A 26,945-nucleotide genomic window follows, 5' to 3' on the forward strand; every position below is an offset into this window, starting at 1 on the left:
TTCATACCCTGCTTGAGATCTTCTAGGGAGGTGTCTGGCTGGCCACCTGAACAACAACTAGGTGGACCATGACCCGATCTGGCATAGCCCCAGGCACACTCCTATGCCAGGCCGGCGTACATCCGAGCTCCATGCAGCCAGGGCAGAGAGCTGCTGCGGCCCTGCGAAAGGGAAGACGTTAGCAGCGCCGTGGTTCGGTACTCACAGGCTGGCCTCGGAAGCCCGGTAGCCGCAGCTGCCTGAGGGGACGTGAAGATGGTGCTCCAGGGTGGCAGGCGACAGATGGTCCCCCCGTTGGGGCAGGCAGAGATAAGCGCCAGTCCCCGGGGCTGGGGGGGCTCACAGGCCTTCACCAGCTCCTACCAAACTGCTGTTAATACAAGCTAGGGTCCCTTGTGGGACTTCTCTGCTTTTGAGTCCCCCTCTGTCTCGCCTGGCTGAAATAGAGAGAAATAAGATATTTTTCACACAGAAATAGCGACCGTCGCCGAGGGGAGGGGATGCGCCAGCAATACTGCCCGACCCCTGGAGAGAGCTAACCGGCAGCTGGGTTGCAGCCCGGCGCAGCAGCCGCGGGGACTCGACAGAACTAGGGATGCCGGAAGAAGCCGTTTGAGGGAGGAGCTTGCAGAGCTTCCCTTGGTTCCGCCCCTTTTAACTTCAGTCCATTTTCCACATCGAGTCGGGCCAGTTCGTGGATGTTCTGCAATTTGATTTGCGCAAATAGAGATCTGCGCAAATTGCAACTGCAGTTTGTACGATTTGTGCAAATTTCCGCCGCAATTTGTGCAAATTGCACAAACTGCAGCTGAAATTTGTGCAAATCTCTATTTGCACAAATAAAAAAGAACAGGCAAAAAGTTCCCGGATTTCAGGAAAAACCCACAGCTCAGCCCGCAAATGCGAGCCAAGTCACACACACTGAGGAACTTTGCCAAGCCAAAAACGAAACAGATTTCCCAGCAATGGATATCCCTAGACAGAACCTCCATGTTCAGGGGCATTCTATCTCTTGAGTGCCAGACATAGAGGAAAGAGGGCAAGCCACTGGGGGAAACAGCACTCTGGGACTCGCTCAAGGGGTGCATGCTCTGGCTGACTCAAGGCGGATTGTTAATGCCTCCCCGTAAAGCCCGTGAACTGCCCTCTTGAATTCACAATCGAGGCAGTTCAATGGTGGAAAAGCTTTCCCCTGCTCTTTTACCACATGCTTATAGCAGTGAAGCAGAGATCCTGATGCAAAATAGCGCTCGTGGGTACAGAACCGGAGAAGGGGTAGGGAGGAGGAAAGCAAGGGTATGGGATATAGACCTCCTTGGTCTTTGCACGACTGGTATCAGAGCCTGGGATGGTTGAGCAGCTGATGAGGCCCACATCCTTGCAGGGGGGCCACTGCTGATCCTCTGAACGTCTACTCTGTGGTCCCCCTCTGGCAGTTTGTGTGGATTGGGCCCAGACGAGGAGGGCAAATTAATGGGCATTTGTGTCAGTGGCAAAGAGGAACCAGCAGCTGGAAAAACCCGGAACCAGCAGCTGGAAAGGCAGGATATGAACAGTAGAGAAAGCTTTAGTTTAAAAATGGCTGTCAAGTGGGCACCTTTCCCACAATAACGTTTAAAAACTTCAAGAGGACTAGATTCATAGGTCAGAGAACAATTGGAGACGGTACGTAGGTGTAGCAGGGAAGGATCCAATAACAAGAGTTAGGCCCCCAAATTCTGACACAGAACATGTTGACCATCCTGTAAAGGACAACAGATTTCAATAGACGACATCCGGAACTACACTCGGCTTCATTTCCGAACGTGGATGGGGCTTGAACTACAAAACAACCCAGAAAATAGCATTGTACTCATCTGCCACTGGGGCTGGAAAGACTCCAGTTTAGTTGCAGTGAAAAAGAAGAAGGAGAAGGCAATGAAATGTATTTGACAAGGACTCAGATTTAATGTAAGCATTATAAAAGTGTAGGATTGCAGGGAAGGATATCTGGGTTCTGCAAGGATCCCAGGGTAAATACCGGTGGGGTCTCATAGACCCTGATACCTTACTTGCGCATTTTTGCTTTCAACGCAAATCCTCCCAGAGCTAATCATCATTATCATCTTCAACCTCTTCCTCCTGAACTGTTAGCTCCGTTTTAACAATTATATCAACATAAAGTAACTATTAAGAGTTTACTAAGTGAGAGTTAATAAGTCTTATTAAGTAAGAGTTTTTCCCATGTTGGGTGACTCAAGGCAGGTTATGAACTCTGCCTCATAATGCCCGTGAACTGCCGTGTTGCGTTCACAATTGAGGCGGTTCAGCTATGGTGAAAGGAGAGCTTTCCCCTACTCTTTTAATGTTTAGGTAATGAAATGGCCATCCGAAAGTAAAATTAGTTAGACCCCAACACCCTGTATATGCAATATTAAATCACCCCACCCCACCCCAATAAATCACCCCACCCCAATATTAAATCACCCCATCCCAATCACCCCATCATTAAATCACCCCGACCCAATAACTCACCCCCTCCCCCAATAAATCACCCCATCCCAATATTAAATCACCCCCACCCCAATCACCCCAATATTAAATCACCTCCACCCCAATCATTTTCACTGGGATTTAAGTGACACTAACCCTGCTTCCTGTATTGAGTCCTGTATTTTCTAAACTCTGTTAGTGTACCAGATGTTCCTTAAATGAGAAGATTAGTAATCACAGGCAATTTCCCCTGAATGACAGTTTGCATGACCCACGACACATCTCCCCGTGTAGAGTCCGGGAAGCATTAGCCAGATTCTAACATCTAGCCAAGAGATGGTTCCACCCTTAAATGCAGCCTAAAAATAATTTCAAAAATAGATAAATTCCACCGTCTTTGCGCAGCGCACACACCCAAAAACAATGCCCACAAATGCTCTGCAACCAGCAGGGTTTCTATAACAGGCTAGCCCAGGTAGGAAATGGATTCCATGAACCACAGGAGACATGAAGTGAAGGGCACAATCCCATGCATGCTCAGAGAGAAGAAATAAGTCGTACAACTCCCAGAATTCCTTCTTTATGACATTACATTTCTTTCTTTCTCTCTTTCTTCTTTACTACATTTATATCCCACCTCTCTTACACTGTGGAACTCAAGGTGGCTACATGTGTTCCCAGGTGGTCCCCCCTCCAAGCACTGACCAGAGCCAGACCTGCTTAGCTTCAGCAAGGTGGCTGCCTCATGTGCCTTCAGACCATGCCCTGGGAACCAGCAGTTCCGCAGGGGGGTTGTAGGACTTATTTCTGCGCACTAAAGCGAGTTTCTGCATTTACAGCTTCAGCTAGGGAGGTCGGGTGATCATTATCAGGACCACAGGAGATGCGCAGGAGGAATTTAGCCCCTTCCTCCTTGATTACTGCAATGTGCTCTCCATATCCGGGAGCGCCCTTAACGATATCCCAGAAGCGGCAGCTGGCGCAGTCCTGTAGCCAGAAATGTTGTGATAAGGAGGGTGTAAGTTTGGGAATTCATGGAAGAACACTCAGGACAGAAATACAGGTAGGGTAGTGTGCTTAAAGTTATTTAATCATACCACTGCCTAGTGAGGAAAGGGTTAGATACTTGTGCTGCAAGCCTAAATGCACTAGCCTAAACACACTTACTAGAAAGTAAGCCCCATGGAACATAAAAACACACACACACCCTGCCAGAACATCACAAACAAGGACCAATGTTGTATAAAACTATTTTCAGGATTTGACCCTCACACAGCCACAAACAACATGTCAATTTCACTGAAAGGCAGCCAGAAACAACATGTCAATTTCACTGAAACAGCCCAACCCTAAATTTTGTGAAACCATTCCTGGAAGGATGGAGAGGTCTTCCTTCTCATAGAAGGATATTGTTATTTTAGCTGTTGGGGGAAATATTGTTACTGATTCTGTGCCATCCTAAAAAAAAGAAACATTTCAATGCCACGTTTCAGAACTAGAACGCTCTTTCAAAGCAGCTTACAATCAGGAAATTATAAACAATACTGCAATAAAACTTCCAATGGTTAAACGAAAAACAATTTTAAAATAATCCATAATCCTAACAGCTAAAAAAGCAGCATAAAATAAGCAAACATCTCCTAGCCACCAATCCAAATTACTCCAAAAAGAGAACAAGTTAAATCAACTCCACATCAAAGGCAGACTGAAACATAAATGTTTTCAGGGCCCACCTGAAGGAAAACAAAGAGCAGGCCAAGCGTGTATCTTTTATGGAACCCCTTCCTTAGATCCATAAATGGGGGGCCACCAGCAAAAAGACCATGTCGTGCCCTCACCAGTCTAATCGTATCCACTAGCAGAGCCTCTGTGGCTGATCTCAAGACCCGGGCAGGCTCGTACAGGTGCAAAGGAGTCCATCAAACAACCCAGGCCCAAATGGTTTAGGGCTTTATGGGTCAAAACCAGTAGTCTAAGTTTATAAATTTAAGTAATCGTAGAGGCTAGCATTCCAGCTGCAGAAGGGGACAAAACTGGACTGGGGAAATTCCCTTGCTTCTTCAGGCATGGCTTTGGTGGAAGGGGCATTACTAGGAGTAGCCAGGAATATGCAACTAACTAGGCTTGCAGAATGTAAGGTTCATTTACTAGTTATAAGTTACAAGTGAGAGACCTGCAACAGGAGCGCTCTTGTCCGGGGTTCCTCGTTCCACTCCCCACCCGTTTGCCATTTTTTGTTTTCAACTTACGTTCAACATTCTGCAGCTTCAGAGCATGCTGAAGTCTTATTCAACTTGCAAATGGACTTATATTTGGTTATCTGGTCTGCTTTTACTGATGTTTATGTATAACCTATGTTTTTCCTCTTTCTTCTTCTTCTTAGAATATTGTAATATTTGAAACTGAGGATTTTAAAATATGTTATTTTATTTTATTTTGGTTTTTAAATGTTTTTTGTTTGTTTTGTTGTTTTCTTTGGTTAAAATTCACAATAAAACATGGATAAAAAGCTTATTTGGGTAATTTTTTTTAGGAGGGGGTTGTTGTTTGCAAAAATATGTTTTTGTACTTCTGCAAACTCCTCTTGTTTCTCAGCAGCCCCGTTTCTGCTCCAATCCTGTCGGCCCTCGACCACCTGATTTCACTATTAGCGGGAATGATTCCCATTGGTGTGCTCTGGCTTTCTCCCCAATGTGCTAGTTATCTACTTGCAGTGATACAGCTAGTTCAGGTCCCTACCACCTAATTCCTCCACATTTATAGATCTAATCACTACAGCCTACTCCCCATCTGGGTAAGCGTAAAGCCATCTTCTAAATGGCAGGCCACCTTTGCAGTCCTCAACACAGGGCACGGCAAATGGATGGACATGATGGCAGCTTCAGTCTCCCATTCCCCGCATCTGCAGCATGGGTACAATAATGGATATGCAGTATTGTGAACACCGCTCAAAGGAATTAATGTTATCATCTGATAAGTACCCACCAAGGCAGATTGATTTAATTCAAGGTGATTTAAATCACTGATTTAATTCAAGGTGATTTAAATCACTGATTTAATTCAACAAGAAAAAAAGGTTGATTTAAATCACTGATATTATATGGAAAATATATGAAATGCTTCCATGGGAAACTTGATTTAAATCACTGTTTTAAATCAAGTTTCCCATGGAAACATTTCATATATTTCCTGAACAATGGTGCAAAACTGACCACTAAAACATGTCAATTTGCAACTACATTGCAAACATGTCAATTTGCAACTAGAGTATTATTTACACTGTTTCATTCATAAAAGCAGGCTTTGCAGATCTTTATCTCAGCTATATATATTTTACATGCTTTCCTCTTTTACTTATAGAGGGAACGATTTTAAAATATTCCCATATAGGGTCTTTCTTATGACCAGCACCCATGACAGTTTGAAGCTAACAGCACAACCCTACACATATCTACTCAGAAATACGTTCTGCTGAGTTTAATGGGGTTTATTCCCAGGCAGTTATAGGATTGCAGCCAAAATATGGGAATACAGGAAGATGCGTACTAGAGTAAACAATTCTTTTTCTTTCCACTGTTGCTCTGCTTCATGCCTGGGATTTAAACTGCTCAGAGAACTTTGGCTATTGGGTGGTATAGAAATGCAATAAATGAAATGAAACCCCTAAACCAGTGGGGGCTGGGGGCTCTGATGTCAGTGGGGCAGTGAATCCGCTCCGGGCTGCAGCCAGAACCAGTCAGTGCTTTGCACCTTGGACGGCTCCTTTAAGAGTTCTGACTGGTTCTGACTGAAATCCAGAGTGGACTCACCACCCCACTAACATTGGAACCACCAACCCCCCCTCCCCACCCTAAACAAGTGCTCAATTACCCCTGACCCCATGGGTAAATTGAAGAACGTAGGGAAAGCCACTAAACCATTCAGGTATGACCTCAATCATATCCCTTATGAATATACAGCGGAGGTGAGGAATAGATTTAAGGGATTAGACCTGATAGACAGAGTGCCTGAGGAACTACGGACAGAGGTCCGTAACATTGTTCAGGAGGCAGCAACGAAATCCGTCCCAAAGAAAAAGAAATGCAAGAAAGCCAAGTGGCTGTCTGATGAGGCTTTACAAGTAGCTGAAGAAAAAAAGGGAAGCGAAAAGCAAGGGAGAAAGGGGAAGATATGCCCAACTGAATGCAGAGTTCCAGAGAATAGCCAGGAGAGACAAGAAGGCCTTCTGAAATGAACAATGCAAAGAAATCGAGGAAAACAACAGAATGGGAAAGACTAGAGATCTCTTCAAGAAAATCGGAGATCTCAAGGGAACGTTTTGTGCAAAGACGGGCATGATAAAGGACAAAGAAGGCAGGGACCTAACAGAAGCAGATGAAATTAAGAAAAGGTGGAAAGAATACACAGAAGAACTATACAGGAAAGATCTGAATGTCCCTGATAGCCATGAGAGTGCGGTCACTGAACTTGAGCCGGACATCCTCGAGAGTGAAGTCAAGTGGGCCTTAGGAAGCATTACTAACAACAAAGCTACTGGAGATGACAGTATTCCAGCTGAGCTATTTAAAATCCTAAAGGATGATGCTGTTAAAGTGCTGCATTCAATATGCCAACACATTTGGAACACTCAACAGTGGCCGCAAGACTGGAAAAGGTCAGTTTACATTCCAATTCCAAAGAAGGGCAACGCCAAAGAGTGTTCAAACTACCGCACAATTGTGCTCATTTCACATGCCAGCAAGGTGATGCTCAAAATCCTACAAGCTTCAGCAGTATGCGAACCGAGAACTCCTGAAGTACAAGCTGGGTTTCGAAGAGGCAGAGGAACTAGAGATCAAATCGCCAACATTCGCTGCATCATGGAGAAAGCAAGAGAATTCCAGAAAAACGTCTATTTCTGCTTCATTGACTACGCTAAAGCCTTTGATTGTGTGGATCACAACAAACTGTGGCAAATTCTGAAAGTGATGGGAGTACCAGACCACCTTACCTGTCTCCTGAGAAACCTGTACGAGGGTCAAGAAGCAACAGTCAGAACCAGACATGGAACAACCGAGTGGCTCAAAATTGGGAAAGGAGTATGACAAGGCTGCATATTGTCACCCTGCTTATTTAACTTATATGCAGAGTACATCATGAGAAATGCCGGGTTGGATGAATCAGAGGTTGGAATTAAGATTGCTGGGAGAATTATCAACAACCTCCGATATGCAGACGATACCACCCTAATGGCAGAAAGCGAAGAGGATCTAAAGAGCCTTTTGTTGAGGGTGAAAGAGGAGAGTGCAAAAGCTGGTTAGAAACTCAACATTCAAAAAACTAAGATCATGGCATCTGGCCCCATCACTTCCTGGCATATAGAAGGGGAAGAAATGGAAGCAGTGACAGATTTTACTTTCTTGGGTTCCAAGGTCACCGCAGATGGTGACTGTAGCCATGAAATTAAAAGACGCTTGCTCCTTGGGAGGAAAGCTATGGCCAACCTAGACAGCATAGTAAGAAGCAGAGACATCACCTTGCCGACAAAGGTCCGTCTAATCAAAGCTATGGTTTTCCCAGTAGTAATGTATGGCTGTGAGAGCTGGACTATAAGGAAGGCTGAGCACCGAAGAATTGATGCTTTCGAACTGTGGTGCTGGAGAAGACTCTTACGAGTCCCCTGGACTGCAAGGAGGTCAAATCAGTCCATACTAAAGGAAATCAACCCTGAGAGCTCATTGGAAGGACAGATACTGAAGCTGAAGCTCAAATCTTTTGGCCACCTAACGCGAAGAGAAAACTCTCTGGAAAAGACCCTGATGCTGGGAAAGACTGAAGGCAAAAGGAGAGGGGGACGGCAGAGGATGAGATGGCTAGATAGCATCACCAATGCAATGAATATGAACTTGAGCATGCTCCAGGAGAGAGCGCAGGACAGGAAGGCCTGGCGTGCTATGGTCCATGGGGTCATGAAGAGTCGGACACAACTGAACGACTGAACAACCATGGGTAAAAATACCAGGGTCTGGGAACTATTCATGATGCTGGCTTTTTTCTACTGTGGACTGCTACTCTGTTTTTTTTATTGTTTGAACCATCACATCTTCTCAACTTGCAATCATTGTGCAAGAAGACACATAGAAGTCGCCTTCTCAGTTCCTTCCCACCCTGGAACCCAATTTTCTCCACGCCATTCCATCTACCAGTCCTCCATGCTTCGAAGTTTCCACTTCTTACATCCATTGCTAAACACACTGCTGAAGAGGTCAGCCACTTTACATTCCAATTGTTGAAAAATAATTTGCCTTTTCAGCATGGAGTGGAAACCTCCATCAGGATGTACCATTTCCCCCAAGGCTACAGAGTCTACTTGAAAATGCACCCCAGATCACTGGTGGTCCCTAAACCAAAGTTTTAAGGACAGAATTACATATTACAAGGGGGAGAAAACACAGGTCTCAAACTTGTATTTTCTTCCTAATGCTAACGCAGGGGCAAGATAAATTTTCTTGGTGGGAGAGGGGCACTTAACGCTTCTCCCTTATACTGGTCCTCCCCTGCAAATGTCTGAAATACGGGTAGCCGCACATATAGGAAACATGCGCTCATTCAGGTAGCATAGTTCCACCTTAGAAAACAAAGGCCAATATATAGATATATATCCAGCCCTAAGATTATGTTCATTACCATGCCACAGTTACACATGCTAAATGTAATTTGTGCATCATTTCAAGAACAACTCGCAATTAATGGACACATGGCCCTTATGCTAAAACATGCTCAGCAAGAATGAATAAAAATGAGCTAGCCATAAAAAAGCTTTACTTCGTGTTATTGGAAACCAGGAGATCTGACCATCCAACCATTCTTCTTGCTTCCTTTTTCTTTTAGAACTTTTGCCCATGTTTTTCCAACCATTTTTCAGCACGTCCGTTGAGAACTAGGAACTTATTTTTTTTTAAATACAGAGGAGGTGAAGCAGGCTGTATGTTGTCCGCTTAGCAAGTTAGAACTTACAGCGTGGTTCATCGCCAAACTGATGCAGCCCTAAATCTCTTCTGCCTTTGCACATTGGCTGGAAAAGACAGCTTCTCTGTAGCTGAGACAGGAAGCAACTCCTGTCTAAACCCAAAGTTGTAAGACAAAGAAAGCTGGCAAGCAATAGCGTAATGGCAAATTCAGATGTGCAGGGTCCCTTCTTGACCGTCACAGCCAGGCCCCCTTCTAAGATTGTATAACCTTGTAAGATATACAGCCTTCAACTGGGATCCACAAACAGTGCAGCTGAGAGGAAGGCAGGGGTATTTCAACTGGACATCTGAGAAAAAATGCCGGGGTGTTAAAATCTTTTTCACCCACTCACTCAAACACAAACATTGTAGGTTTTCAAAACATGATACTCTACGGAAGCTTCACCCTCTCAACCCAGCCCTCATGGACAGTCCTCTGCTCATTTAAACAGCCCCCTTGCACACTCCCTTAGCGCCCCAACGTTACCCACTAGCCTTCCCTAAGCTCCTTCATTGTATCTCCCCCCTCCTCCTCCAACAGAAACGTCCACACACCCAGCTGGATTGAGCTACACAGACAGACACACGTGCGTACGTGCGTGCGTGCGTGCACACACACACACACACACACAGGTATAGAGGTAACTTTGGAAATGCAGGCACGCATTGCGACAGTCTCCAAGGGCAGTCCAAACATTTCAGGCCGCTGTGTCGATCCATATCAACAAAGCAGTTCTAGAAGCTTTTGTCTCCACCAGGAGCACGTCTTTGGTAAAGCGAAGAGATCTCAACTGTCCATTCCAGACCAAGTCATCCCAAGGACTTTGCATTCCAACATGGAGCAATATATTGTTGCTTGGAAAATGCATTCCCCCCACAGCGACAGTGAGGATCGCAGCTAAGCTCAGAGGGAACAGGGAATCCTGAGGGGGGTGGCAGATGACATCAGAGTCCCTGCTGATGAAAAAGTGCCAGGGCTGCGTCCCTGCAAGCCCTGCCTCCACGACACCACTGCTGGCAAGGACATCGCCAGCACCACTCCAAGCACAAGGCCTGACAGAATATGGCAACCAGAATGCAGCTTTGGCATTTGGGGGGCTCCTCGTGGGACCCCTTAACCCGGAAGAGCCAGAACACATAAACCACAATTTCCCATGCGCTGCCTCCAACGTTCATGGGTGTTCTTTGGCCCCACAAAGCCCCAGCCATGCCACCCCCTGGAACTGGCCCTGGTGCCTTAAAAAGCCTTGGCACAGTGTCCCATGTGGCCCAGTTCTAAGCCCTTTTCATGCCAGTGTCTGCTGGTATTTTCTTTGTATGTGCGATGTATTCTTCGTAAGGAGAAACCAGGGATTTTTAAAAGGCATGGGAAGTTGGCTCTATCAGCAGCTCCTCGTGAGAAACACAAACCTGGGCTAGATGGATCTTTGATCCAAACCAACAAAGTTACCCTTACGTGCTAAGTTACCCTCATGTGCTGAACTGCAGTTGATTTTGTTTGTAAGGTCACATTCGGAGTTGGCCGTTTTGCTTCTGTAGCATCCACATACACAATCCTGACACCCTTTTCACCCCTATTTCTCCCTCCTATGCGCTCTTTATGCTGGAAATAACCATGCAGCTAACCATGCTCTTTAGTGTAGCAGTTTCTCGTTCGGTGCACTTGCGTCCCTCCATTCCTCGCGTCTCACGAAAGTCTCCGATTCCATCTCGAGCATCGAAAACTCAAGACAAGAAGCTGCACATGTTTAGCATTAGACTCGCCCCGAAAAGTCCTAGCCCCTAAAGCAGGCATTCCCAAACGGTGACATGAGAAAGAAATCACTAAGGGCCCTTGGGAGCTTAACGTGGCCACCCACAAAGAAGCCTGACTGGCACATCTCTGAATGATACACTGCTCTGGCGGTGTTTACTGCCTGTCGGCACCCACCAGAGTTCGCCAATGCTGCCGCATTTCTACGCTGGGAGTAGCCACATCCTTCACAGCGCAATTCTAGGCATGCTTACTTGGAAGTTACTCCTAGTGGACTCAGTGAGGCTTAATCCCGAGTAAGCGGGCCTGGCCTCAGTCACGTCCAATGGAGAGACGCAACGGGATGTCTCATCCCCCTAGCAGGACAAGCCAAGACCCCTGCAGGAACACAGAAAATGTACTTCTCCGAAATAGGTAGTTCATATTCTTTCCTACTCAGGAAGTGTACTTTTGGGGTGGAAGAAACATCCCTTCACATTTTAATTCAGGGCGAAAGAAGCGTTTCTCAGCCGTCTGAGGCTTGGGAAACGCGCAGCTCCCACAACTTTCCAAAATCTAAAACCTACACGAGGATCTGCACACTCCCGTCACCTAAAGCTCACCTCCATCCGTTTCTACTTTTAACCAGGGGATGTGTTGTTACAGATGGCTTTCAAGGGGGCTTTGATACATGCATGGAGGAGGACGGGTCTCTTGACGGGTATTAGTCAACACTCAAACCTCCAGCTAAATCAAACCTCCAGCTATGGAAGCCGCATACCACAGAACCCCAGTTGTTACGGGACACAGTGGGTCTTACTTCCAAGTAAGCATGTATCAAATTGGAGTATAGATGGACCGTCTGTTATGGGTAGTTTCTTAGGGAAGGTTTTAAGACACTAAGAAGCCAAGTCAAGTTGCTGGCAGCTGTTAAAGATACTCCAGCCCAAGTTGCAAAATAACTCCCCAAGACCAACTTACTAGTCCATTAACATTTTTCAGAGCCCTACATACCACCAGAGCAACAACAAACTGGCAGGAGGAAAGGAACAGAACCATTCCCCACCCCCCACCCCAATTTCCAAAAGCTTCCTTTGCCTGGTTGCCTGCAGGCAAGTTAGATTCATCACAGCGAACATCCAAAACATGCTCAAGCCCCCCGGTTTTTCTCCAAAGGAACAACTGTGGGTCATGGTAGATACATTATAATGAAAGTTTCCTGTGAGCTCAGAGTACCCACCCGTAGAGGAGGCTGCTGATCTCTGCGTGAATCACTGTTCTGGCCTCACCGCCTTCTAATCAGGAAGCTCATCCAGATCAGCAACTCACACAGAGACACAGTGGGGTGAGTGCTACTCCTGGTGGGTAACTCCGAACTCTTCCACATACTAAAAGCAAACCTGTCCGGCTATAAGCACAGAGTGTCTCCAATTTTAATTCAAGAAAATGTGTGTCTCAGTTACAGTGACACGGGCATATTCCACTGCTTTATTTGCCACCAAAAAAGTGTTTCCACTTTTAATTGTTTGATCCAAACTAACTACTAACATAACAAATGAATACAAGACAAGAGCTAGTGTGTATAGTGGTTGACAGTGCTGGACTGGGACTCGGGAGTTCTGGGTTCGAGTCCCGACATGGCCATAAAGCTTACTGGGTGACTTTAAGCCAGTCACTGACTCTCAGCCTAACCTCCTCACAGCGTGGTTGTGAGGATAAAATGGAGAGGAGGAAGATTATACGTACACCACCTTGGGCTCACTGGAGGAAAGGCGGGATATAAATGTAAAAGATAAATAAATAAAATTAGTCAAAGTAGGGAGCTGGGATTGATACATTACTTGTCAAGTCTGAAATCAAAGTTGTACCCAACTTTTTTCAGGTGCCTATCCCTAAGAAACCCATATATTTATGCACAGCTCAGGCCTGCAAAAATTAGCATGTTAAGGGAATTCAATCCTTTATACCCCCACCTCTTAAAATCTAAATAACGTAATGGAAGTATATGCTATTGAGTTGTAATGTTTTATTTATTTATTTATTACATTTATATCCTGCCTTTTTTCCTCCTTAAGGAACCCAAGGCAGCGTACATTCTCCTCCTCCTCCATTTTATCCCCACAACAACCCTGTAAGGTGGGTTGGGCTGAGAGTCTGTGACTGGCCCAGAGTCCCCCAGTGAGCTTCATGGCTGAGTGAAGACCAAATAAAGTTTGAATATAACTCTTCTACCGCAGTAAGTGTGCGTTATTATTCCCCCCCCCCCCCCGCTCCACTACTCAAATATTTCCATTCAGTTAAGTTTGGCTATTGGAAAAACTTTTCAGATACACATGCAGCATAACACTACACACTATTTTTAAAGTTTTGTTTAATAAACTTAAATGAAATAAACATAATCATATCTCAGTTGATGAAGGGCAGCAGGGTTAAACCAACACTAAAATAGCAAAATCCTAAAGAAAACTCTAATGAAATCAAGTTATAACGTTCTTTCACATATTCAACCATTTTCTTCAAATAAAACATCACTTAAATACATGTATTTTTAAAACACGCCAAACTCATGCCAATCACCCCAACTGTCCTTCCACTCGGTGGCCAGGAGGCGGGAAGATGGTACCAGGTTTGCACCTTCCCAAGCAAATGGGAAATGGACTGCTTCTCTTTCAGTCTTGCATAGAAGCCCAGAAAGGCTGCTAGCCTGAAAGAAAAAAAATCACTAGCCTGTCTGCCCAGAATGGAAATCACTTTAGACTGTAAACTCCTCAGGGCAGGGAACTGCCGTCTTATACTTCGTAAAGTGCCATGCGCACAGAAGACACCATGTAATGTTTGAAATGTAACAACAGTAACAGTAATAATAATAATAAATAGCCAAGAGGGGGAACATAGACCAACTCTCTTCCAATTTACACGTTTACATGGATTTCTTAGCCTCGGAAGGGGAACAGGGCCAGGAGAACTTCCCAGATTCAGGCCCTGGCACATTATAGCAATGCTCTGCTGTCTACACTGGCTTTCTGTTTGCTTCCGGCCTCAAAATGGCCCCAGGTGCCATGGGGCTCGAAGCAGGTCTGGAACCGGCTACCGGGGCTGCTGGCCAGAGGGCAGAACTGCTGGCAGTCCCAGCGAAGAGACACAGGTAATGGCCCATAATCCTCCAGGCTGGAAAATAACTTCCTGGCATATCTTGTCGCCCTGCTTATTTAACTCATATGCAGAGTACATCATGAGAAACGCCAGGTTGGATGAATCACAGGTCGGAATTAAGATTGCCGGGAGAATTATCAACAACCTCAGATACGCAGACGATACCACCCTAATGGCAGAAAGCGAAGAGAATCTAAAGAGCCTCTTGTTGAGGGTGAAAAAGGAGAGTGCAAAAGCTGGTTTGAAACTCAACATTTAAAAAACTCAGATCATGGCATCTGGCCCCATCACTTCCTGGCATATAGAAGGGGAAGAAATGGAAGCAGTGACAGATTTTACTTTCTTGGGTTCCAAGATCACCGCAGACGGTGACCGTAGCCATGAAATTAAAAGACGCTTGCTCCTTGGGAGGAAAGCTATGGCCAACCTAGACAGCATAGTAAGAAGCAGAGACATCACCTTGCCGACAAAGGTCCGTCTAATCAAAGCTATGGTTTTCCCAGTAGTAATGTATGGCTGTGAGAGCTGGACTATAAGGAAGGCTGAGTGCCGAAGAATTGATGCTTTCGAACTGTGGTGCTGGAGAAGACTCCTACGAGTCCCCTGGACTGCAAGGAGGTCAGATCAGTCAATCCTAAAGGAAATCAACCCTGAGTGCTCATTGGAAGGACAGATGCTGAAGCTCAAATATTTTGGCCACCTAATGCGAAGAGAAAACTCTCTGGAAAAGACCCTGACGCTGGGAAAGATTGAAGGCAAAAGGAGAAGGGGACGGCAGAGGATGAGATGGCTAGACAGCATCACTGATGCAATAATATGAACTTGAGCACACTCCGGGAGAGAGCGCAGGACAGGAAGGCCTGGCGTGCTAAGGCCCATGGGGTCACAAAGAGTCGGACACGACTGAACGACAACAACAACAGCCCACCTTTCAAACAACCCATCTCTAGCTTACTTGTCCACCTCCTAGATACCTCTCAGCCCTCAAGCCTGAACGGCCCATGCCAACATTTCTCAGACATCACCTCCTTCCGCTGTACCTGTTAAGGTGTTCTCAGAACGCTGCCATTTATGCGCAGGTAGAACCGCCAATGGCTGGAGAAGAGATCCCCTCAGTCGCGGACTCTAAATTACGGGTCTCTCCTCCGCTGGAGTCTGAAGCGTCATAAGAACGTTCCCTTCAGGCCCAAGGCCATCCCAAAGGAGGAATAGGTTAACCTGGCAATCTCGCTCGATCTGGTAACAGAACACACACGGGGATCAAAAGCACGTTCGCGCATTGGTGGCGCACCGCAGAGGCCTTTTCACGCTTTTGATTCACGCATGTGCTCCGTTACCAGATCAAGTGTGAAACCGACTGCCCGTAATAAATTTTTTTGTGTTTAAGAGGCCACAAGACTCTGTTGTTGTTTGCTGCAAACATAAGACGAAAACAGCTGCCCTTCCGTTCGAAAAAGGAAACACTTTTTCGCACAGCTCATATCACCAGATGTAGCAACGGCCCTTTGCTTAGATGGATCCACAGCAGTCTCATCCAACCTGGTGCCCTCCCGAGATGTGCTGGACTGCAAATTCCATTCTTTACGCTGGATGTTAGTCCAGATTAGTCATAGTAGAATCCTAGAATAGTAGGGTTGGAAGGGGCCTACAAGACCATCGAGTCCAACCCCCTGCTCAATGCAGGAATCCAGGTCAGAGCATCCCTGACAGATGGCTGTCCAGCCTCGTCTTGAACGCCTCCAGTGTGGGAGAGCCCACCGCCTCCCCAGGTCATTGCTTCCATTGTCGTACTGCTCTAACAGTCAGGAAGTTTCTCCTGATTGTTCAGCCGGAATTTGGCTTCCTGTCACTTGAGCCCATGATTCTGTGTCCTGCACTCTGGATGATTGAGAAGAGATCCTGGCCTTCCTCTCTGGGACAACCTTTCAAGGACTTGAAGAGGGCTATCCTATCTCCCCTCAGTCTTCTCTTCTCAAGGCTACACATGCCCAGTCCTTTCAGTCTTTCCTCACAGGGCTTTGTTTCCATTCCCCTGATCATCTTTGTTGCCCTCCTCTGAACCTTCTCCAGCATCCTTCTTAAAGTGTGGTGCCCAGAACTGGACACAGTACTCCAGATGAGGCCTAACCAGTGCTGAGTAGAAGGGAGCTAGTACTTCCTGGGATTTGGAAGCTATACTTCTATTCATGCAGCCCAAAAGAGCATTTGCCTTTTTTGCAGCCACATCACATTGTTGGCTCATATTCAGCTTGTGATCGACAACAATTCCAAGATCCTTCTTGCTTGTAGTATTGTTGAGCCAAGTTTCCCCCATCTTGTAACTGTGCATTTGGTTTCTTTTTCCTAGGTGCAGAACTTGGCATTTATCCCTATTAAATGTCATTCTGTTGTCTTCTGCCCAGCACTCCAGCCGATCAAGATCACTTTGAGTTTTATTTCTGTCTTCCAAGGTATTACCTATCCCGCCCAATTTTGTGTCATCTGCAAATTTGATAAGCATATTCATGAAGGATAGGTCTCTCGCCACAGTACTCAGATGGATCCCCCATGTCAGGGATCTGTCAGGGATGCTCTGACTTGGATTCCTGCATTGAGCAGGGGGTTGGACTCGATGGTCTTATGGGCCCCTTCCAACCCTACTATTCTATGATTCTATGTACAGACACAGTATACCTCTAAATACCAGGTGATGGTGAGAAACACCCAAAGAGAGCTGTAGGCTTTTCAGAAAGATCTGGATGGTCACTGTCAGGAATGGGAGGTTGAAAGAGATGGGCCCACCATCCAGCATAACTCTTGTTAGATCATGTACCACTTAGAAACAACCAGAGCAAAGGGGGAGAACTGTCGGGCCGACAGGTGGTGCTGAACTCCCAACTCCCATCAGCAGTAGCTAGTATGGCCAATGGTCAAGGATGATGGGAGTTGGATTCCAACAACTTCTCGACAGCCACAGGTTTCCCACTGCTGATCTGTAGAGTGGTGTAGCAATTAGAAATGTGATTTTCCCAGGATTCTCAGACTATGTCTAGGAGACTGGTCTTTAGGTTTCTTTATTCTTTTGAGGGTGCAATGCTATGCATAGCTGGCTGGGGAATGCTGGGAGTTGTAGGACTTTTTTTTTTTTATCTAAACATGCATAGGATTGCGCCCCAAGAACATTTATACCCCTCTTTTCTAATTCTTCTTAAAAAAGACAATCCAACCAGAACAATATAACGGTACAACCAATTAATAAAGTCTAATACAAGCAGTCAAATCACTCTGTTAAAAAGCCTTGGAGAATAAAAAGGTCTTAATGTGACACCTGAAGGATTCTGATCTTGGTGGCTCATGGGTGTGTCTGGGAAAGATGTTCTAGAAATGGGGCACCACCACCAAAAAGTCCCCTTGCTGGTCTCCACCCACATAATCTCTTGATGGAGGGGACAGATGAGGGAAGGCTTCCAAAGAAGATCTTGGGGAGCAGACGGGCTCAGGTGAGTCCCCAGCCAGTAAGGGCTTACCCATCAAAACCAGCAGCTTGAATTGTGCCCATAAACACACTGACAGTCAAGTGGAGATCTTCCAATACAGCTGACTTAAGTTCAGAATGAAGTGTTCCCCTTAGCCATTGGGCTGCCATGCTCTGAACCAAACAATCTTCAAGGGCAGCCCCATCTATAATGCACTGCAGCCATCTAAACTGGACCTTATGAGCACATGGATAACTTGTATGAAGAGTGGTACCAGACAGGGAACATTAAACACATTTCTCTTTGTGGCTTGCATGATCTAGAGGAGCAGATACTTAACAGAAGGGAATGTGAGACAAAACAGACAAGAAGATACTGCACCATTTCCTTAGATTAGCCTTTGCCAATCTGGTGTCCTCCAGATGTGTTGGACTGCAACTCCCAGCCATGTTAGCTGGGAATTATGGGAACTGCAGTCCAACATGGCACTTTTAAATAGGTTCTGGCCTTTGCCACTGCAGACAGCAGATGGTTGAAGTGGGTTGGGGGGGGGGGGGAGAACAGAAGAAATCATATACTTGAATGCTCCCCATGTCAATAAATCCCTGAATGCAAAAAGCTAGCATGATAAGGAAAACACTTTTAGACTAGCCTTGTCCCTGATGAGCTTTCCTAAATGCAAGGAATTTACACTCAGCTTGGTACAAAGATTTTTTTTTTTACATGCCCTGTTTGATCCCCACAAATTAGCACACTGTTTCTAGGCCTGATATTCTGGGAGGGGATCTGGTAGATGCTTTGACCTCCTAAAACAAAGCTGGTACCTACTCCTTTCAGAATCACTGGTTGGGAATCCTGAAAGGAGCAATCCATGCCCCCGATCTTCCCCATCAAGTGTTTCAGTCTCCTGCCCCTGAAGGATTTAGGGGAAACGCACAAAAAAATCACTGGGGTGGGGTGGAGTGGGGAGGGAGACATGAAGTACCGCTTGCCATCTTTCCTTATATGTAGCTAGCGTAGCCCAGAAATGAAGCCAGCATTGCAAAGAAATACACAGAAGATGCCTAGCCCACAAATATAAGTGGCTTTAGGGTACGCCAGTATTCTCTCAGCCCCATCTGTGATATGGAGATAATACTACAGGCCCGCCTTATAGGGTTGTCGCAAGGATGGCCAAGATCATGCAGCTGAAGCTCTTTGAACCGTCACACACACGTCACAAATGCTAGATATTATTATCTCTATTGGTAGAGGCAGCCAAATCACACACTGCAAGGGGCAGGCCCCAAATCCCCCCCGCCAAACGCCCAGGGTTTCTCTTGAACTTGACCGAGGCGGGGAGAGAAGGCTGTTTCTTTCTGACTTCATCTACAGCAATTAATCAGGCAACTGAGCAATATGGCACCCATACTGCGATTACCAACCGCGTCATGGGTCAGGAAATACATTGCTTTTAGCACATGAGCAAAGGGCTCTTGAACACTTGTCTCCTCAGGGTAACAAGGAAGGAACACAGTTTTCTCCCCTTATGTGCCTGGGAGGTTGGTAAACAACGACTTTTCAAAAAATAGCTAATTAAGCTAATTAAGGATTTTGCTTGTCTTGAGCAAGCCACAATGCAAGCAAAGGGCTCCCGAGATTCATACAAAGGGCACTTGAACATCATCCTTGCAACAGAGGCCTTGACTCATTTTCTCAACTGGAGTGAACAGCAAGAGAGCTTCTCCTCTGAGGTGCCTTGGCTGACCGCCCAGAGCTGCCTGGCCAGGTGCTGGCTTGTGCATCAGCAATGGAGGAGTGTACTCTGCCAAGGCCTCTGTTGGGAGGACGGCATTAAAGCGCCCTTTGCATGAATCTCGGGAGCCCTTTGCCCTTGGGATCCCCGGTTGTCTATCCCTACCATCTGGAATACGAAAAATAATTTCAATTCTTATAAATAAGGCACTGGTTATAATCCACAAGGCCTTACACGGCTCAGGACCACAATACCTAACGGAATGCGTCTCCCAACAGGAACCTACCCAGGCGCTATGATCAACATCTGGGGCCTTCCTCTGAGTGCCTCCTCCAAGGGAGGCTCAGAAGCTGGCAACAAGGGAGAGGGCCTTTTCGGTGGTGGCCCCAACTATGGAATGAGCTCCCCACTGAGGCCCGCCTGGCACCAACACTGTCGTCTTTTGGGCACTAGGTTAAGACTGCCCTCTACGCCCAGGCATTTAATAGCATGTGATTTAATGGCATATATTTTTATATATATGTATATATTTTTATATGCGCATTTATGTCTGCTGTCTTGAACAAGTCTGTTATTGAAATTGTGTAGCAAAACCAATTTTAGCTATTTAATTGTTTTAAATTTTGTACCTTAAAAAATTTTGGATCACATTTTAGTATGTTAATAGTATTATAGTTTTTGTATTTTTGTGAATTATTGTGAACTGCCCAGAGAGCCTTGGCTATGGGGAGGTATAGAAATGAAATTAATAATAATAATAATAATAATAATAAATATTATTATTAGCATCCACTCCCACATTTCTGACTTTCACTGGTGTTCTACCACTAAGGTGTGCATGTATGTATGAAACCTTAATACATCAGGTGGGTTTATAATTCTCTGCATCCACTGGGAGTAGGCACAATTTATGTATTTATTGCAGTTATATCCGACCCTTTTTCCTCTAAGGAACTCAAGGCGGTGTACATCTTCCTCCTCCTCCTCCTTCATTTTATCTTCACAACAACCCTGTGAGGTACGTTGGGCTGAGAGTGTGTGACTGGCCCAAAGTCACCCAGTGAGTTTCCATGGCCGAGTGGGGACTAGAACCCAGATCTCCTGACTCCCAGTCCAACACTCTAGCCACTACACCACGCTGGCTCTTATTCTTACAATAAAGCAGTGTTTCCTAAACAATGATGCACGAGGAACTTAAAAAAAAAAAAGACAGGAGGCACATTTCAATCTTACACCCAGAAAAGCTTACATTGAAGGTGTGACAACATCAGAATTACCCACCTAGGAGGAGTCCAGTGCTTCTGCATGAGTCAATGTTCTGGAGGTAACTCCTCACTGGAAGGAGGCACTTTCCAGAGTGCAGAGAGGCGACAGTCAGCCTCTGCTTAGCACAGGTAATTTGGCTAGGAAGCTGTGTTGGGAATAACTGAATGATCCCATCCCACACAATGAAGAGACATGCCAAAATTACCTGCCCTCAGTACAGTCTGACCAGAAAGAGGCAAGTCCAGGATGGTAAATCATGCAGAGATGCAACGGTCAGCTTCCTCTCTAGACTTGCTCACAGGGGCTTCCGATGATTTTCTAGCAGGACACTACCCATTCTCACATGACACATATTTTGGGAATTACTGTGCTACCAAACCACTGTGGTTTCCACTTCCTTTTGCCTCCTTCCCATAATGCTCTGGTACCATAGGAATGTACAAACCACATGGGAAGAACTACTCCCCACCCCCAATTCAGCCTCTGATGCTGGCGTGGATCATAAGAACCTAACACGACCATTCCTGAATCTGACCAAGCGTCTGTCTAGTCCAGCGTTCTGCTCACACAGAGGGAAACCCACAAGCGGGACTTGAGTGCAAGAGCACCCTCCCGCCCATGTTCCCCAGCAACCGGTTGGCATACTGCCTCTGAAACTGGAGGTAGCACATAGCCATCACGACCAGTAGCCACTGATAGCCTTCTCCAGAAATTTGTCTAACCCCCTTTAAAGCCATCCAAGTTGGTGGCCATCACTACATCCCGTGGTAACAAATTCCATAGTTTGATTATGCGTTCCTTGCATGTGGCTTCTTCATTAACCACTTCCACAACTTTAGGATCAGGCCCAGATTTGTTCACGCGTAAGTAGCCAGAAACCAGAGCTCCCCCCCCCAAACATGAAGGACCCATTTCCCAAAGATGGAACCCCCACCTCCAAGAATCAAAAACTTAACATGACTTATCAGCCAAATGAACACAGAACAGGAAATGTGGCAGCATCAGCCAGATCAATTTCTCTTGGTGTACGGCGTTCGGTATCAGGCAGTAGTGCTCTGTGTGACCTGAAAGCTTGCATCATTCAAACACCAACAGAAGTTGGCCTTGAAGGAAAAAGAAAACCCAAGCAAATTATCTATAGAGATACAGGCTTACCTGTCCTTGAATTTCTTATTCTCTGCCACCAACCAAGCCTTATGTACCGAATGGATAAACCAGACACGTCTATACGCTCACACACGCCCACGAAGGAGGACGAAAACCCCTCTCCCAGTTTCAAGATCTGCCCCAGGATTGCCAAAACTTGTGCGCCGTCTCTCAAAAATGTCTCCACCTTTCCGAGGCCTCTCTGCCGGCCCAGTTCAGAACAAGCCACAAATCAAACTTCAACCCAAGCCGGGGGAAATATGGCATTTCGGACAGAAAGTCTCCAGAAAGTCCATTGGAAAATATAACTGAACAAAAGGAAATGTATTGTATGTGCTGCAGATTAAGACACAGCAAAACACTCCACTGGAGAGGGAGAAAAGAAAACCCAAACCTGCACAATTCCTAACCAATATCACTGCTCCCGGCACCTTCCTCCCAAAATAAATTCATACTTGTCTTAATACACATCACTTCTTTTTGCGTCCAGTGGTGAAATGGTTCTACCAGGCTGCAGAACAGATCACACTCCAAAAAGACCTGGAAAATTATGTACATGGGAGGAAGACACAGACACAACTACAAAATGCCATAAAGGACAGACCTCTCTCTCTACTGAGCTGCAACCACAGGGAAAGGGGAAATCTCACCATGCTTTTTAAAAAGGCAGATTCCACACTATGGACACAGCACATTCCAGTTCAAAGAGCTGATTTCCAAACTATTTCTCAGCAAACCCAGCTTGCCAAAACTCTCGTTTTTAGGAAGGGAGGAAGAAAAAGCACACGATTTCCCACCATTAAAAACAAAAAAGTACATTTTTTTTTTAAAGGAACCAACAGATTCAGTTAACTCCTCCCCCCACAACACACAATTACATACACCAAAAGGATAAAAAAAAAAAAAATAGAAGAAAAATGTACAAATCAGGGTTAGTTGGCGGGGAGGGGGGGCATATTTACACAATATTTCCAGGGTCAACTTTTGCATAAGTTAACTTCAGATCTTAAACAGAGTTTTCATATATATATATATATATATATATATTTTATAAAAGTGCCATTCACATGCAATTCTCAGCGCAAGAAAGAAAGAAAAATAAACCCCTGATCCAACAACCGAGCAACATCTCTTACACACATACAAATGCAAAGCAAGGAAGATTACAAATAATAATATATATTTTTTTTTAAAAAAAATAAAAAATAAAAGAACAAAACACCCCTTTTTAGGTGCCCCCTTTTGCCCCACTCGGCTGCCTCTCCCACGTTCTCAGACAGTTTTTATTAAAATTTGCAGACAAAAGGGAAACAAAAATGGCAGCCCTGCTTATTTTTAAAACAGAACGGGGACGCCATATTCTGCAGATCTGCAAAAAAAAAAAAGCTGGGGGGGGGGGGGAGAAATCTGAAGCTTGTCTACTCCGAGAGGGGAAGAAGGAAGAAAGGGGGAAAAAAAAAAAAATCAGGCAGCCACAAAAGTACAAAGTCGGAGGGGGGGAAAAATAAGCTCCTTTTGCCCTCGCCTTTATTTGCATTCAATTATTCTTGGCCGGAAGGTTGCACCAAAAGGGGTCTTTTATTTTTTTTATTTTTATTTTTCCCTATTTGAATAGCCCGGCTTTTATTTATTAAAAAAAAAAAAAAGACACTTCCTATACCAATACACATGCTCCACTTGCAAATTGCAACCCCAGCCAGCGATCCGTCTGCAAAGGAAGAAAATGGGCACCCCCCTTTAGCTTCCTCTTCCTCCGCTTCATTCTCCACCCGCCCAAGGTTCTGTACGTCGTAAGGGGGGGAGAAAGAGGAGGAGAAGGGGGCACCGAGAAGACACCCCCCTTCCTTTCTCCGATCCCGATCGGCCGCAAATACATGCATGCATCACATTTGCAAAGATACCCCCCAACGCACTCCCCCGCTTTTTTTTCCTTGCAAGCTTCGCCTGAAACTGACATGCATTTGCAGAAACCTTCGCCTGAAACTGACATGCATTTGCAGAAAGGAGAAGGCAGGCAAAGGAAGAGGCATGCAACTTTGCTCCGGAGGGATACATTGTCCATCTATTTCTTCCTTCTCCCCCCACCCGCCGCGTTGACATCCCCCCCCCAGCCTCCAAACCCTGCCTAAAACTGCCCTGAGAGTGCACCTTTTCTTTCTTTCTTAGTCCTAAGAATACACACCTTAAATTGCAGAGAGTTTTGGAAAGATCGGGCTTTTTGGACTCAGTTTTGCAAAGAGACATTGGAGGGGGCGGGGGAGAGAAATAATATTTAAAAAGCAAAATAATAATAAAGCCACTCAAGTTTATTAGGGGGGAGGGGAACACTGGAGTTTTTCCTCCAGCCCCCTGATAAACCCCTCCCTACCCAAGGAGATCTTAAGATGCTCTGTCTAGTTTGGGGGATCCCCCCTCTCTTTCTTTTCTTTTCCTTTTCTTTCTCTCTGTCTCTTTCTTTTTTTCTCCCCTCCTCTCTCTTGCTGGGTGGTTAGAAGGCTTAGTTCAAATCTTCCGGGTCGCTTCGCAGTTCACTTCTGGTTTCTGCAAACACCAAAGCCACAGGCTTGGTTTGCACAAGAATCCATCAGAAAAAGAAAAAGCTCCTTCTTTGCAACCGATTCTTTCCACTGCCCCCCACCTCTCCAAAAACTAATTTAAAAAAAATCTTAACAGGGGAAGATTTTGGAGAATCTTCTCTCTCTCTCTCTCTCTCTCTCCCCCCCACCCTTACTTCCTTCAAAATTTTATTCTTTTTCCTTTCTTACTTGGCAGGGTTTTTTTTTTCCTCCCTTCAAAACATTCACTTCTTTTGAAAGAGTTTCCAAAATGGGCAGATACAGTATTCGCATGAAAGATTGGGGGAAGGGGAGGAGAAAGAGGGGGAGGGAGCCTGTGGAAAAGAAAACCTTGGGGTGGGGAAGGGGGGGATTTGCTGGGTGGTAGTGGAGGAGGGGAAGGAGAGGGAGGGGGTGTCTGTGGGTTTGGCTGGCTGCAAAATGTGCCCAGACACTGCTTGCAAAAGGCACAGAACAAGAAATGGGTTGGCTTACAAACTGGTTTCGTCCACCCACTGTGGTGGGGTGTGTGTGTGTGTGTGTGTGTGTTTTATTTTTTACAAATCCCTGATCATCTCCCCCCCCCACACACACACACACACAACCCCCAGCCCAAGTTGCCCTAGGCGACTTTAATTTCCTGGCCTGGCACCAAAATAAATTCACACACACCTCTCTGCAGAAAATAAGGGCTCGTGGAGGTTCAATACGGCTGCAGTCCTAGAATGCACATTTTCCTGGGAGTAAAGCACTGCTGAACACAATGGGCCTTACTTCCGAGTATACATACCTAAGATCTAGAGCAAAGATGGGCTGCCATGAAACGTAGCTAGGGGTGTGTGTAGGTAGGGGGTGTGTGTGGAGGGGGGTGTTGATACATTTGGAATGGAGCTTTTGTCAACAGCTGTGGGCCATTGTGGCTCAATGGAACCTCCAGGTTTAGGGGAAGTCTGCCTTTGAGGAACAGATGCTAGATTTGTGCCCTGCTTGTGGGTTTCTTGAAGGCTTCTGGCTGGCCACTGTTGGAAACAGGTTACAGGACTTCCCCTTCGATTCATAAGAATGACCCTTGATCCTAAACGTCTCCCCCCTTCCATGATGAACCTTCTGCAAAAGTGAGACACCAGCAAAGGGCTCCTTGCCTGTGTGCTCAGCAACAGGGTTGCTCTGGCAGAGCCCGCCCCTGTGTGTGTACTCAAGCAAAGGGCACGTTAGCCCCTTGCTCCGCAGAGTGATCAGCAACAGAGGCCTTGGCAGAAGATCCCCCTCAGAGCCGTCACATGGGCAAAAGAGAGGCAAGACACACGAGAGGAGAAATGCTGGCGTTGTCCACTCCGGGGAGCAAAAGGAGCCCTTTGTCCTGTGTCTCGGCTCAAATAAAAGGGAGAGAGTGGATGGAGCCAAGGTTGCTAACCCCCTGGCCATGCTCAATGAAGAACGTGGCCTAGGGAAAGTTATTTGTCGACTCAAGAATGGCCGACATTTGTATTTGTTCCTAATTATTATGTTTTGGCTGGGCCCGGTATGCTACCTTTGCAAATGCCTCACTCCCCCATGGAAGCAAGTGATGTTCCAAGAACCCCTCCCAAGGTGGGAGGTTTCAGTTGTGTGGGTGGAGAGGACTTTTGAAACAAAACGAAACACTCTGGCGTTAATATTTGCCCTTTTCTGCCTTGTAAGGGGTGCCCTCAGCTGAATTGGTGAGGGTGGGTGGATGTGCCACCAGTTGTTCATTCGCTCCCCCATTCTGACCCCCGCTCTGACCATTCGCTCTGACCGCTACCGTGGTCAGAGGTAGCGGTCAGAGTGTTGTACTGTGGGGTAGTGGTCAGAGTGCTGAACTAGCCTTGGGGAGACCCAGGTTCAAATCCCCGTTGAGCCCTGCGACTCACTAGGTGATGTTGGGCCGGTCGCAATCTCTCAGTCCAACCTACTTCACGGGGTTGTTGTGAAGATAAAAATGGTAAGGGGGAGGACTCTGTAAGCAGCCTTAGGTTCCTTGCAAGAGGAAAAAGGGCAGGGCATAAATAATGTAGTAGTAGTAGTAATAATGATGGTGTAATAAAATTAATATAAATAAAGGTAAACAGGTTTTGCCAGGGCTTTTCCTTTAGTCACCAGAGTTGATCACTGCCATATCCTTGTGCACAGGAGTGAGCAGATCAGGTGTGTAAAAAGTAAGTGGAGGTACCTACCAAAGACTTTTTTGCTGTGCCAACTGCAGGCAAGGGGATTAAAGAGCCCTTTGCCTGTATCTCAGCTTGGGAGTAGATAGCCAAGCTACATAATATGACAAAGGGTTCTGAGGAAAGCCTCTCCTGCTATTCTTACTTAACCCTTTGTTGTTGTTCAGTCGTTCAGTCGTGTCCGACTCTTCGTGACCCCATAGACCATGGCCTTCCTGTCCTGCGCTCTCTCCCGGAGCGTGCTCAAGTTCATATT

The 26,945-nt window shown here is 46.0% G+C and overlaps 1 protein-coding gene across 3 annotated transcripts in view; it reads right to left on the reverse strand.

The window, feature by feature from the left end:
- The window catches only part of ZNF362 (zinc finger protein 362), a 55,692-nt gene extending 31,946 nt beyond the window's left edge, over window positions 1-23,746 (reverse strand). Inside the window, exons 1-2 of one of the 3 annotated variants that reach the window (XM_084821957.1) lie at window positions 21,958-22,565; window positions 206-437 (exon numbers count right to left, since the gene is read on the reverse strand). The gene's annotated coding sequence lies outside the window, so the exon portion shown is untranslated. Of the gene's footprint in view, window positions 1-205; window positions 438-21,957; window positions 22,566-23,608 lie in introns of those variants that run through there. The other 2 variants (XM_084821959.1, XM_084821958.1) reach the window with 2 other exon arrangements.
- Between the last annotated feature and the right edge of the window lie 3,199 nt (window positions 23,747-26,945).

The sequence above is a fragment of the Heloderma suspectum genome, chromosome 15 (genome assembly GCF_057233095.1).
Source record: "Heloderma suspectum isolate Gila_16-S chromosome 15, 16-S_ref, whole genome shotgun sequence".
NCBI classification, from domain to species: Eukaryota; Metazoa; Chordata; class Lepidosauria; order Squamata; family Helodermatidae; genus Heloderma; species Heloderma suspectum.